This window comes from Zonotrichia albicollis, chromosome 8, assembly GCF_047830755.1.
Source record: "Zonotrichia albicollis isolate bZonAlb1 chromosome 8, bZonAlb1.hap1, whole genome shotgun sequence".
NCBI lineage: Eukaryota > Metazoa > Chordata > Aves > Passeriformes > Passerellidae > Zonotrichia > Zonotrichia albicollis.
In genome coordinates this window covers 43,060,350-43,073,691 of record NC_133826.1, presented here as the reverse complement: position 1 = coordinate 43,073,691, position 13,342 = coordinate 43,060,350, and the positions used below count along the sequence as shown (strand labels likewise).

The window sequence follows — 13,342 nt, the reverse complement described above, 5'->3', positions numbered from 1 at the left end:
TGACCAGGGCAATCAGTTCCAGCAGGCTACCAAGGAGATGGTCCTGGGGGAGTATACCAGTTGACTAGACGTAGAACCGGGAGAACAAGTTAAGGAACCTGTTGTAAATATACAGTTAGGGCATAAAGAGGTCAGATTTCTAATAGATACGGGAGCTACTTTTTCTGTATTGAATGATTTGCAAGGACAAATTGGGGACAAGGAAACTACAATAGTCGGCGCTACAGGGAAAGAGGAAAAACAGCCTTTCCTGCAACCCCTAGATTTGTGTTTTGGAAACAAGGTTATAACACACAAATTTTTATATGTACCTGAGTGTCCAATTCTGCTTTTAGGGAGAGATTTGCTAGCGAAACTTGATGTGGTAATAACCTTTGGAAATGGAGAGCTTATAATGAAAATAACTGAATCAAAGATGGGACAGATATTAATGATCAAAGAAAAACCTGTCCCCTCTATCCCTAGGGAGGTAGAAGATGCAGTGATTCCCTCTGTATGGGAGACAGATATACCAGGGAAATCTAAATTGGCACAACCTGTGCATGTAGAGTTGAAAGAAGGGGCAAGGGCTGTACAAGTCAAACAATATCCCATAAAACCAGAAGCATGGCAAGGAATAGTAAAGATTATTGAGAAATTCTTGAAATACCGAATTTTAGAAGAATGTGAATCAGAATTTAATACACCAATATTTCCAGTAAAGAAGCCAAATGGTGAATATAGATTAGTGCAGGATTTGAGAGCAATAAATAAAATAACAAAGGACATTTATCCAGTAGTAACAAATCCTTATACATTGCTAACATCCGTAAAGGAGATATATACATGGTTTACCATAATTGATTTAAAAGATGCCTTTTTCTGCATCCCCCTTGACAAAGAAAGCAGGAAACTGTTTGAGTGGGAAAACCCAAGGAACGGAAGAAAGACCAAGCCCACCTGGACACAACTCCCACAAGCATACAAAACCAGTCCCACCCTATTCGGAAACCAACTGGCAAAGGAACTAGAGATTTGGACCCAAAATGGGCAAGTACCAAGAGGCCAATACTTATTGTTGCAGTATGTTGATAATCTAATTGCTACAGAAGAAAGAGCAACCTGTATAAAGGTAACCATTGAGATTTTAAATTCACTGGGAATGGGAGGCTATAAAGTATCCAGAGGAAAGGCACAAATCACACAACAGACTGTGATTTACCTGGGATGTGAAATTTCACAAGGGCAACGAAAACTAGGTACTAACCGTATCCAAGCTATTTGTGCTATTCCAGAGCCCCAGAATTTACGTGAGCTGCGAGTCTTCCTCGGGATGGCAGGATGGTGTCGCTTGTGGATCATGGACTATGGACTGATTGTGAAACCCCTGTATGAAGCTCAGAAGACGAAGCCATTCACCTGGGGCAAACCACAGAAAGAAGCCTTCCTAAAATTAAAGGAAGCACTGACAACTGCTCCAGCACTAGGGTTACCTGATCTGTCTAAAGATTTTCAGCTGTTTGTACATGAAAGACTGTGCCTAGCACTAGGAGTCCTGACACATTGTCTGGGAAGCTGGAAAAGGCCGGTGGGCTACTTTTCCGAACAACTCGACAACATAAGTGCCAGGTGGCCCCCATGTCTGTGGGCAGTTGCAGCTACTGTGATCCTGATACAAGAAGCCAGGAAACTTACTATGGGAAGGCACATAGATGTCTATGTACCTCACATGGTAACCACTGTCTTAGAACAAAAGGGGGGCCATTGGCAATCTCCCAGCAGGATGATGAAATTCCAGGTAGTCCTGACTGAGCAGGATGATTTCACATTAAAAACAACTAACCTTTTGAATCCAGCTTTGTTCCTAGGTACCACAACTGAAGAAGGCCCATTAGAACATGACTGTGTAGAAGTAATAGGGTACACCTATTCAGCAAGAGAAGACCTGAAAGACGTCCCACTAGAGCAGCCGGAGTGGGAGCTGTTTACAGATGGGAGCAGCTTAGTGGAAAACAGAACCAGATATGCTGGATATGCGGTAACAACAGTCAATACAGCAGTGGAGGCAAAGGCATTACCATCAAATACATCTGCCCAGAAGGCAGAACTGGTTGCTTTGACCAGAGCACTAGAATTAAGTGAAGGGAAAAAGGTAAATATCTGGACTGACTCAAAATATGCTTTTGGAGTGGTGCATGTACATGGAGCACTGTGGAAAGAAAGAGGACTGTCATCTTCTCGGGGTACGCACATTAAACATCAGGATGCAGTCCTGCAATTGATAAAGGCAATACAAAAACCTGAACAAGTGGCAATCATATACTGCAAAGCACACCAACCAGGAAACTCCAAAATCTGTGAGGGAAATCAAAAGGCAGACTGGGCAGCCCAACAGGTTGCTCGAGAGGTACAAACAACAATGGCATTGATACCTTTGAAGCTTAATGTATCCCAATTCAATTTGCCTCCAAAACCAAAATATTCAGTAGAAGATGAGAGACTGGCATGTTTGCTAAATGCACAAAAGAATTCAGAATGATGGTATGTGACTGCACAAGGACAAATAGTGGTACCCCCCTTGATAATGAGAGAAGCTCTACAAATTAAACATAACAAATGTCACTGGGGAGCAGAGGCATTGGTAAAATTACTAAAGCAGAGTTTAATTTCAGTACGGATGTTAACAATGGCAAAATCAGTAATGTCAAAATGTAATACCTGCTTGAAAAACAACCCAGTGGCCAGGAGACAGGCACAGTTAGGAAGAATTCGGATAGGAATAGAGCCAGGAGACTATTGGCAGGTAGATTTTGTAGAACTACCAAGGACTCGAGGATACAAATACCTGCTAGTAGGGGTTGGCACATTCTCTGGGTGGTCAGGAGCCCTTCCCTGTCACACGAACCAAGCAAAGGAAACAGTTAAGTGGTTACCACAGGAGATTATTCCCAGATTCGAGGTACCCCTAGGGGTATCATCAGATAGGGGACCCCATTTCATAGCTACAGTAGTAAGAGAGGTAAGTAGATTGCTGGGGATAAATTGGGACCTCCACACACCATGGAGACCCCAGTCAAGTGGACAGGTAGAGAGGATGAATCAGACACTAAAAAGGCAAATCAGTAAAATATGCCAAGAAGCCAAATTGCAGTGGCCCCAGGCTTTGCCAATACCACTGTTGAGGATTCGGATAAAGCCTAGGAGTGGGATGTCAGTCAGTCCTTATGAGATATTGTATGGGAAACCATAAGAATCTCCTGAGCCTAACCCTAATGTACATGTCACAGGAAAGCAGGAAGTGTATAATTATGTTCTGTCTCTTGGGAAAACTTTAGCTCGGCTCCGGAGTATCCTCGTGTGAAATAGACCACTGACTCTCGAGAACCCAGCACATAACATACATCCAGGAGACAAAGTGTACATCAAGAACTGGAACGAGGAACTGCTGAAAGAAAAGTGGAGTGGACCCCATCAGGTACTACTGACCACCTTTACAGCAGTCAAAGTAGCCGGTGTGGAACCCTGGATCCACCATACCCGAGTGAAGAAAATCCATCTTGGATCACAGACTGTGTAAACTCTGGAATGAACAAAGGCTGCAGATAAGACGTGTTTAATTGCTTTCAGAATGCTATCAGTAATTGTGCTAACGTTATGGTTATTAATATCTTTGGGTTGTGGAACGCAAAATGATCAACTAACCACTCTTCATTCTAGAATGAAGAGAGAGGTACAAACAGAAACACAGGTGATAAAGGTTTCTAAGCAGTTCGGGCTGAGAATGTAATGATCGGATTAGTCAAAGATTTTGCCAAAATGCAAAACACCAGCCGAATAACTGCCTGTCTGCCAATACCAAAGGCAGCAGGAGACCCAGTAAATTGGGGAATCATAACATCAAAACTACCTGAAATACAAAAGAACAAAACAATTACATGTAAACTGGTACCCGAATCGAGGCAAGTTACAGAAACAACTCTGGTATGGGAATGTGAGGCCAAGGATAGGAAAGATCAGATAGAGCCTTGGGACAGTGCGTGGTCTGTGAGTGTTCTTCAAAGATTCCAATACATGGCAAACACCTCTTGGTGTACTAAGTGGGAAGGCCCCGAGAATGAAACAGATCCAGCAATAACGAACACTGACACTAGTAGCAGAACGAGGGCAGACAATGTAAGTTGGTGGGCATGTAATAAAACTTATAACTGCACTTCAGATGATGAAGAGATAAAACAGATGCCACCCCTGGCAATAGCCCTACAAATTGGTTGTGCTTGCAGAGGGATCAAACATAAACAAGGCAGAGTGAATTACAGAGTAATTATAGGGTGTTCCAGGATTACAATCTGAGGTCCAGGACAATTTGTATGGGCAGCAAGTGATGGTACCTGGACAACACATCTGCCTGTAGATGGGAAAGTAAAGGAGATTACTTTAGGCCTCCCAACCTTATGTCCAATTTGGAAAAAGTCCCCATTTAATGGAAAACATGAACTTCTGCAGATAAGAGCAAGACAAGAAGTTCTAGACAATGAAAATCCAGATGACACTTGGCAAGAACCCTCTGGTGGAGTGAAATTTGGATGGGCCCTAGAGTCATTGCTTGGTCCTATAGCAAACTATAAGAGCAGAGAGATGCTATACAAACTTACAGGTCAGGTAGGTAGACTGGCAAGAGTCACCCAGGAAGGATTTAAAGAATTAAATATACAATTACAAGCCACCACAAAAATGACTTTACAAAATCGATTAGCCCTAGATATGTTACTCCTGAAAGAGCATGGAGTATGTGGATTTTTAAAGGGACAAGTTGATCATTGCTGTGTTCATATCCCAAATGTAACTGCAGATGTAGAATATGACATCAATCAGTTGAAACAAATAGATCATGAAGCACAAGAAGAGCAAAAGGATTTGGCTACAAGCTGGTTAGGAAAAATCTTTAAAGGATTAGGGTGGAATGGTGAGTTCATGGATTAAATCTATCATTGAGAGTGTGATAATCTTACTAATTGTATTCTTAGCAATTTGGTTAGTTTACAGCATCTTAGAGGGAGAGATACAGAAGAAAACATCCTGGAACCAGAGGATAATAAAGGCACTAACATGAGATCCACGCCCACCATCTTCTGGTTCTCCAGTTCGTAACAGCATCCATGACAACGTTTACATCAACCCTAGATTTGAAGAGCCGAGTACGAACTGAGGAATAAAGGACTGTATCAAGTGAAAACATTTACACCTATAGGGAAGTGAAAATGCTTTCAAAGGGGGGAGAATGATAGTGGAACTCTGGAAAAAGTTAATGATAGAATCTAAAATGTTAGGTTTTGTGCTTTCCCAGATCAACTGCACCTGCATAAGCAGTATGATAAATTATGTAATTGTTAGATGTGATGACTGTTTAGTAATTCAGTGTAATTATTATATAACCATAAGAAGAATAGTGAGAAACTATGTTGGAAATTCAGAGAGGGGCTAAATTTATGTATACAATAGAACAATATAAGTTTAATAATTAACATGAAAGTTATGTAATGATAGAGTATAAAACATGATCATTTCGGATGTATGGTCGGAGTCAGATTTGGGTTGAATATACCCCGATTCCCAGAGCTCTTAATAAAAAGCACCGCATATAATCCCCCATGATTATGTGTTTTTGAACGCTAACATGAGGGGCCTGAAGCAACTCCACATGGAGGAAAAGGTGAAGGGAAATCATGGCTCAGCCTCACACAGAGGTGAGGGGGGAGCTGGGCCAATCTCTGCTGGCAGGAAGGGTCTTGTGGCAGCCCAGAGAGGCTGTGCACATTGCCAGGGAACAGCTGTGCCCTGCATGTGTCCCTGCAATGAGCTGTGCTGCTGCCAGTGCCCCTGGAGCTGCAGGGCTGCTGAGCTGTAGGGCAGGCAGAGGAGCAGGAGGGTGCATGTGCAGCTGAGCCATTCCTGGAGAGCACAGGGCTCTGGGCTCCCTGCTGTCCCAGGGCAGCCCAGAGGCCAGGCTGTGCCTGTGCCAGCTCTGGGCAAGTGGCTCAGGGTTGTGCTCTGGCCTGCTCAGTGTCTGCCAGCAGGAGCATGTTTCCCTGTGCAGCTGTTTGGACATTTCCAGGAAATGTGTCCAAGGAATTATGGAGCTTCAGATGCTTTAGGTTTGCATGGTGGCCTCTGTTAAACTTTGCCTCTCTGTTAAACTTTGTGTCTCCATTTTGCAGATCTGACTGGTTACAGTCCTACTGAGAAGTTTTCTCCAGACTCTTCCCATGTTCCCTCACCGACAAAGTCCTCACCTCCCATCCAGAAGAGCTCTCTTTCCTCCAAGCTCAGGAAGAAGCTGCCGCCTGTATGGAGAGTGTTTGAAGAATAGGATTGATGCGTTAGGCTTGATAGTTACATATGTTGTAACATAGCTATACATATGTTCTGATCTTTGGATGTAGTTTTGAATTATTGTGTTTTGATTGTATCTTTAAAATTTCATGACATATTTTTAATTGGATATATTTTATTTTGATGGTGAAAAAAAGTAAATTAAAAAAATAAAATTTAAATAAACCAAGAGGAGAATATGAGACCAGGACCTGCTTGCCTAGAGATTATGGGAGTGCAGCTCACTCAATGTGCCAGTGTCTCACCACATCCTTTCCTCATTGGGCTTCTCCTCTTCCTCTTTGGCCATGTTTTCTTTGTGTCATTTGTGCTGCTCTTTGTTACTTGGCATTACAACAGAGTCACCTGTTGACCTGTTTGGGGGACAATGGATCCAAAAGATCCTGTCTAGTTAAAGGTTTTCTACCTAGGTGTGTTCTGTGCTCACCAAAGGCCTGAAAAAAGAAACCAAGAGAAGTGTGCCCAAATCCCAAAGCTTTGCTCCTTTGCAATCTCCCACAGATCTGGCTCACAGGTGTCTTCAGTCACAATTCCATAGGTGAGAAGAGGTCATGTATTTCACTGGGAAATGATGCACTGCTTTGGCAATCACCTGTACGTATATTTACCCAGGACAGCAGTGCAGCTGTGTTGTTTGCACCTTGTTTGCAGAAGGATGAGTGCACTGGGAGGCCAATAACAAGTGACAAGGACTCCTCAAATCTGCACTGCAGCCTGGCTGCCATTCAGCCCAGAGCTAGGGGATCATTTGTTCCCATGGACCAGTGCTTGCCAGTGGAATCAATTCCTGCACAGCTGGAAGAAGCAATTCTGGATTCAGCCCCAGCTGTTCGTGGGCTGCATGATCATTGACAATGCTGCCCTTCCAGAAATTATTCTGCCGTTTCCTTTCATAGTCATTTGAAGCTTTTAAATTTCTCATTTCAATTTGCTTTGCCCTAGGGAAAATCACTTCTGGGCTCAGTACAAACTGTCACCTTTTGGCAGCCAAGTCCTCATGGTTGCCCGCTTCTGATGTTACAGAATGTCACCTGGCTGCATGAGTTTGCTTAGCTCTGGCTCTAGTCCTGGCCTAGTAAAACAGTTGGTAGCTCTATACCTTCCTTTCTCTTCCTCCCTCTTTGTCCTTATTTTTCCCTTTTCCCCCAGTTCCTCCTCAATGCGTTTTGCTGTGGTTATTCAATAAAGGTACATTTGTTTTGGTTATAGCAGCAACTCCCTGTACCGTGTCGGTGTTTTTTGCACTCTGAGATCAACCCACAAACCACCACAAAACCCGTTCATAAGGACAGATCGTGACACTTGTATACATACTATAGAAACCTTCTATCAAACCTTAAAAATTCTCTACAAATTCATTTCCAACATTACTGGGTCTGGCACCGCCCAGGTCTGGTGTTCGCTGCCACCACCAGTGCCCAGATCTGGAAATTCCCTTGTTCTGGCAGAGCCAAGTCCAGCAACTTTCTGGTAAAGAAAGCCAAAATCTGTCAATTTCTGCTGCCGGCACCAGCAATGCCAAGATCTGGTGTTTGCTGCCACTGCCCGTACCCCAGCCTGAACATTTCTTATTCCAACACAGCCCAAGTGCAGCAATTTGCTGGCAAAGAAAGCAAAACCAGGCAAATACCTGGTGCCTACACTATTTCGATCTCGTGTTTGCTGACACCGTCAGTGCCCAGATCCGGAATTTTTCAGATGCCTGCACAGCATAATTCCAGCAACTTCCTGGCACAGAAAGTTAATATTTGGCAATTTCTCAGTGCCAGCACAACCCAAATGCAGCAATTTTCTGGCAAAGAAAGCCAGAACCCAGCAGCTTCCCAGTGCTGCCATCAGCACCACCCAGGTCTGGTGTTTGCTGTGCAAGTGACCAGATCTGGAAATTTGCCAGTGCCGGGAAATTGCCCAAGTGCAGCAATTTTCTGGCACAGAAAGCCAAAACCCAGCAACTTTCTGCTACTGGGTCTGGCACCGACCACATCTTGTGTTTGCTGCCCCAGTACCCAGATTTGGAAAATACCTGGTGCCAGCACAGCCCAAGTCCAGTGATTTGCTGGCACAGAAAGCCATAATTTTTGAAATTTGCAGGTTCTGGCTCCAGCACCATCCATCTCTGGTGTTTGCTGGGACCGCCAGTGCCCAGATTTGGAAATTTCCCGATGCCTTCAGAGCCCAGGTCTAGCAATTTGGTTTTAGCTAGCTTAGGCAGAGAAGTTCCTTTGGACTGTGACTTTCCTTTTTCTTGGAATTGTTTAAACCTGCTCTGGACTGAAAACCCAGAAAAACACTGGCAGCAGCTCACACCTGTGGCCCACCGAGCTCTGAGACGCTGCATTCCAGCACCAGAGGGACTCAGGAGAGACCGAGTGAGCCAACTACAACCCACAAAAAGAACTTTTTGAATTTGCCATCTCTTCAGCACTGTCAGAGGTCTTATTTAATATTATTGATTTTTCATACTTGTGAATACTTTACTTGTGAAATAAACTGGGTTTTTTCACTTTTCTCAAGGGAAGTTGTTTCCTGAAATAATAGGGGGACAAGCCGCTTGAACTTGCTTTCTAGACGGACCCCTTTTGGAGAATTCCTCCCAAAATTTGCCCTAAACCAGCACAAACAGTCACAATGAAAATTTCACCAGTGGCATAATTTCCTGGTGGCAAATCTTGTGACCGAAGCTCGACCTTGCTCTCCATGACAGATTCTTGGAAAGAGCAGACAGGAGAAGATTCCTGGAAAACTGAAACAGCTTTCCAGAAGGAAATGAAAATGAAAGAAACAATCCAAGATGTTTTCCTCTATTTATTTCTATGCTCCTCTTTTCCATGTTGCACTGCATCTCTATCCCAGTAATTCCAGATGCACCTCACCTCTAGGATCGATGACTTAGTGATTTTTAGACACTCTAAAATACCATGAGCCACACAGAGTTTTCCTTTCCCTGTTTTTACTGGAAGGCAACACTGGAGGTGTCAGTGCAGTGCTGGGCTCAGGTAGGAATCCTACCCCAAGGGAAGGTGGCCCGACAGTGTTTGCCCCTCAGCAAGGACAACGCCCAGCAGCGAGGGAGGGGATCGCTGTGCCAGTGTGCAGGAGTCAGGGCTCTGCATGTGGGCTCAAGGCTGCAAAGTTCCCGTGTTTGGACAGACGGAGGGGCTTTCCCCGGGGCACGCGGGGCTCGAACGTGGAGCTCGTGGGGCGAGCGGGGAACGGACACGGGGACGAACGGCCCCGGTGCTTCAGTTGCAGCGGCGGCAGCGGCGGCAGCAGCAGCGGCGGCAGCAGCGGCGGCGGCAGTGGCGGCAGAAGCAGCAAAACCAGATACTTTTGAATAGTCTTTCTCCTTTTCTTTCTCTTTCTCTCTTTCTTTCTCTTTCTCTCCCTTTCCCGTTGTCCCTCACCGCTCTCTCAGAGTCCCTTGCCCGGCGTCCCTCTCCTCTCCCCGCCTCCCTCTCCCCTGCAGGGCCGGGCCATGCCCCCGGCCCGCCCCCGGCCCCGGGCGGGGCTGCCCCGTGCCCGGCCCCGGCCGTCCCGCCGCGGTCTCGCCTCCGCCCGGCTCTGGCCGTACTGGCGGTGGCGCTGCTGGGCGGGCATCAGTGGCTGGTGCGGGGGCGGCATCGCCGCCCTTCGGCTCCGCCTGGCCCGAGCCCGGCTCCGGACCCGAGGCAGGGTCCAGTCCCGACCCCGGCCCCGGCCCCGGTTCCTCCCGGGGCCCGCGGAGCACACGTGGCGCGGCCGCTCCCGCCGCCTCCGCTGCGGATTCCCCGGCCCGAGCTCCGCCGCTCGGCAGCGCGGCCTCCGGCCCCAAGCCGCCGGGGCCCCGGGCAGGTGGGGATGCCGGGCCCGGGGCAGGTGAGGGGCGCTCGGGGGCCGTGGCTGGCCCCGGGCCGAGCGCTGACAGCCGTGTCCCGCCCGCAGGGAAGGCGCAGGAGGCCCTGCAGGAGCGGTACCGGCTGGGTTCGCTGCTGGGCCGCGGCGGCTTCGGCAGCGTCTTCGCGGCCACGCGGCTCTCGGACGACGCCCCGGTGAGCGGCGGGGCCGGCGGCGGGCGGAGGCGGAGGGGATGGAGGAGGAGGATGGGTCGGGGCGCAGCGGGACAGGCGGCGAGCTGAGCCCGCTGCTCTCCCTCGCTCGCAGGTGGCCATCAAACGCGTGCCGCGGGATCGCATCCGGCACTGGGGCGAGCTGGTGAGTGAGCAGGGCCAGCGGCTACAGCCGGGCCGTGCCGGGCGGCGAGGAGCCGGGGCCCGGCACGGTGGGAGCCGCCGTGAGCCCTGCGGGGAGAGCGGGCATGGGGTGAGCGGGGCGTGCAGAGCATCCCGGGCTGGCTGAGGGCTTCCCCAGGCCTGGCACGGCCTCGGCCCCACTAACAGCATCGTACTCCTCACGCAGCCCGACGGCACCAGCGCACCCCTGGAGATCGTGCTGCTGGTCAAGGTGTCCCGTGGCTATGGCGGTGTCATTCAGCTCCTGGAGTGGCTGGAGCTCCCCGACAGCTTCCTGCTGGTGCTGGAGCGTCCGGAGCGGTGCCAGGAGCTCTCGGGTTTCCTGGCGGAGCGAGGGTTCCTGCCAGAGGAGGAGGCGCGGGCGCTGTTCCGCCAGGTGCTGGAGGCCGTGCGGCACTGCACCAGCTGCGGGGTCCTGCACCGGGACATTAAGCCCGAGAATATCCTGCTCGACCTGGCCAGCGGGCAGCTGAAACTGATCGACTTTGGCTGTGGCGCCTTCCTCCAAGACACAGCCTACACCCAGTTTGCAGGTGAGCCCTCGCAGGGGGTGCTCCTGGGCATCTCAGGGCCCAGCCTGGGTGCAGCACTGGGGCCTTCCCCTATTGCAGCCGGGATGGGATTGGTGCTAGAGCCGAGTTGATTTGGGTGGGGTGTGAGGGGGGCCAGCTCCCAGCCCTGCTGACAGCCTTCAGCACCCACTGTGGCCTGGGCTGGGGCTGGAGCTGGGGCAGCCAGCCCGACACAAACCCCCATGGGGGTAGCAGAGAGGGAGGCCTGACCGCGTGCCCCGGATGGTTTGGTGTGCAGGTGAGGAAGGGCTGGACTGCTCCACTCCCCTTGTTTGCCTTGGCTTACTAAGATTTTTGGGGACCATACAGGTGGGGAGAGTGTGGGTTTTCTCCACTACTGGGTGGAGTTTTCCTTTGTGTGTCATGGTTGGGCCTTCCTAGGGTTTCTTCTGCCCTCTTCCAGGACCAGTGGCTTCTTTTCCAGCCCTGAGTTTGTGCACAAGACCCAAGTGCTGGCGAGAGGGCAGCGCTCACCCCGTGTGCCTCTGGGGCAGCCCCCAACATGCCCAGGGATGCTGGGGCCAGGGTCTGGGAGCAGCAGCATCCCCCTGCTGAGCTGTGTGTGTGTTCCACAGGAACCCTGTCCTACAGCCCACCAGAGTGGATCCAGCACCAGCGCTACCACGGCGAGGCAGCCACGATCTGGTCCCTGGGCCTCCTGCTGTGCCACCTGGTCATGGGGAAGCACCCGTTCAGGAGGGGCCAGGAGATCATCCGGGGGCGGATCTTGTTCCCACGATGGCTCTCTCAAGGTGGATCCTCATCTCTGGGCACGGGGCAATACCAGTGCTGGGAGACAGCAGCAGGCTCATGGGCATCCCACTCTGGCAGCTGCTGAGGAGGTGGCACATGTCCTGCTCTCCTGCTCTCCTCCAAACAGAGTATCCATGGGGAAGTTTAGGCCCAGCTCTGGGCACACCCAGCATGACCTGGGCATGGGAACAGGGGGACAACTTCTCCAACTGACTGGTGATTTCTGGTTTCTCTCCCCAGCGTGCCAAGATGTAATTAAGAGGTGTTTGTCCATGCAACCCTCGGACAGGCCATCCTTAGAAGATCTTTTCTGTCATCCTTGGGTGAAGGATGTTTCCCTGCCCTAGAAGACTGAAGAGATCCACGTGCACAGTTGGATCCAGGGGCCTGGCAGGTACCAGCTCCATGCATCTCTTGGCAATCAGTGTCAAAGCAAACCAAGCTGGTTTTGTCCTGCCTGTAGCTCTGAGCAGGGGTCAGCAGAAGGGAACACGCAGCTCTTGGGCTGGAGCTGAGCTGCAGACCTGATGTGGCAAGCACTGGTGGCCACCATCCCCCTGGTTTTGTTTGTCCTGTTCATGGATGGCTGGGGCCCTGGGCAGAGCCCTGAGAGCCTGGTCTGGCCCCAGGGCAGGAGAAGGAGCCCCTGGAGAAGCTGTTCCAGGTGGGGCTGCTGCTGGAGACACCAAGGACAACCTCAAGGATGACAATCTCTTCCCAGCCTGGCCAGCTGAAGATGATGGACTTGGATTCTGGTATCTTGTTCAAAGCCAGGCTCCAGGCCCAATTTGCAGGTGAGTCCACAGACAGGGGGATGCTCTCTGATCTGGGCATGGCACAGCCTGGCCGGGCACCAAAGGTTCCCCCTTTGCTGGGGCAGATGCAACTCATTCTTCAGTCGGCTGCCCAGCTGCATTTTGGCTCTGGGCAGCTGCTGAGGGCTGGATGTGTCCTAGCTGGCTGCAGGCTGGGCACACGTCCTGCCCTCCTGCTCTGCTGCCAAAGGCAGCAGGGATGGGCAGCTCTGGGCACAGCTCTGGGCACAGCCAGCATGGCCTGGGCACCGCAGGCCTTGGCACAAGGGCACAGGAGCCCTCAGCTGACGGGCGGTTTCTGCTTTCTCTCCTTGCAGCCGGGCTCTGCGGGTGCTGAGGCTGCTCTGGGTTCTGCCAGGGCTCTGCTGGGCTCAGCCCTGGGCCTGCCCAGCAGGCTGGCTCTGCCCTCACATTGCTCTGACAGCTCTGCATCAGACGAGCCTGTTGCGAGCACAGCGCCTGAGCTTTCTGCTTTGGCAGGTGAGTGAGACTCTGCTGCAGGCCCAGAGATTGCAGCTGGGGACACACATCCAACTGGCAAGGACCCAAACTCTCCACAGTTCCAGCTGAACGCCTGGATCTGTTTTGTCTGTCCCATTCTTCC

The 13,342-nt window shown here is 50.3% G+C and overlaps 1 pseudogene; it reads left to right on the top strand.

The window, feature by feature from the left end:
- Positions 1–2,012: 2,012 nt before the first annotated feature.
- Positions 2,013–12,861, top strand: LOC141729969 (serine/threonine-protein kinase pim-1-like; annotated as a pseudogene).
- The last annotated feature ends 481 nt before the right edge of the window (positions 12,862–13,342 follow it).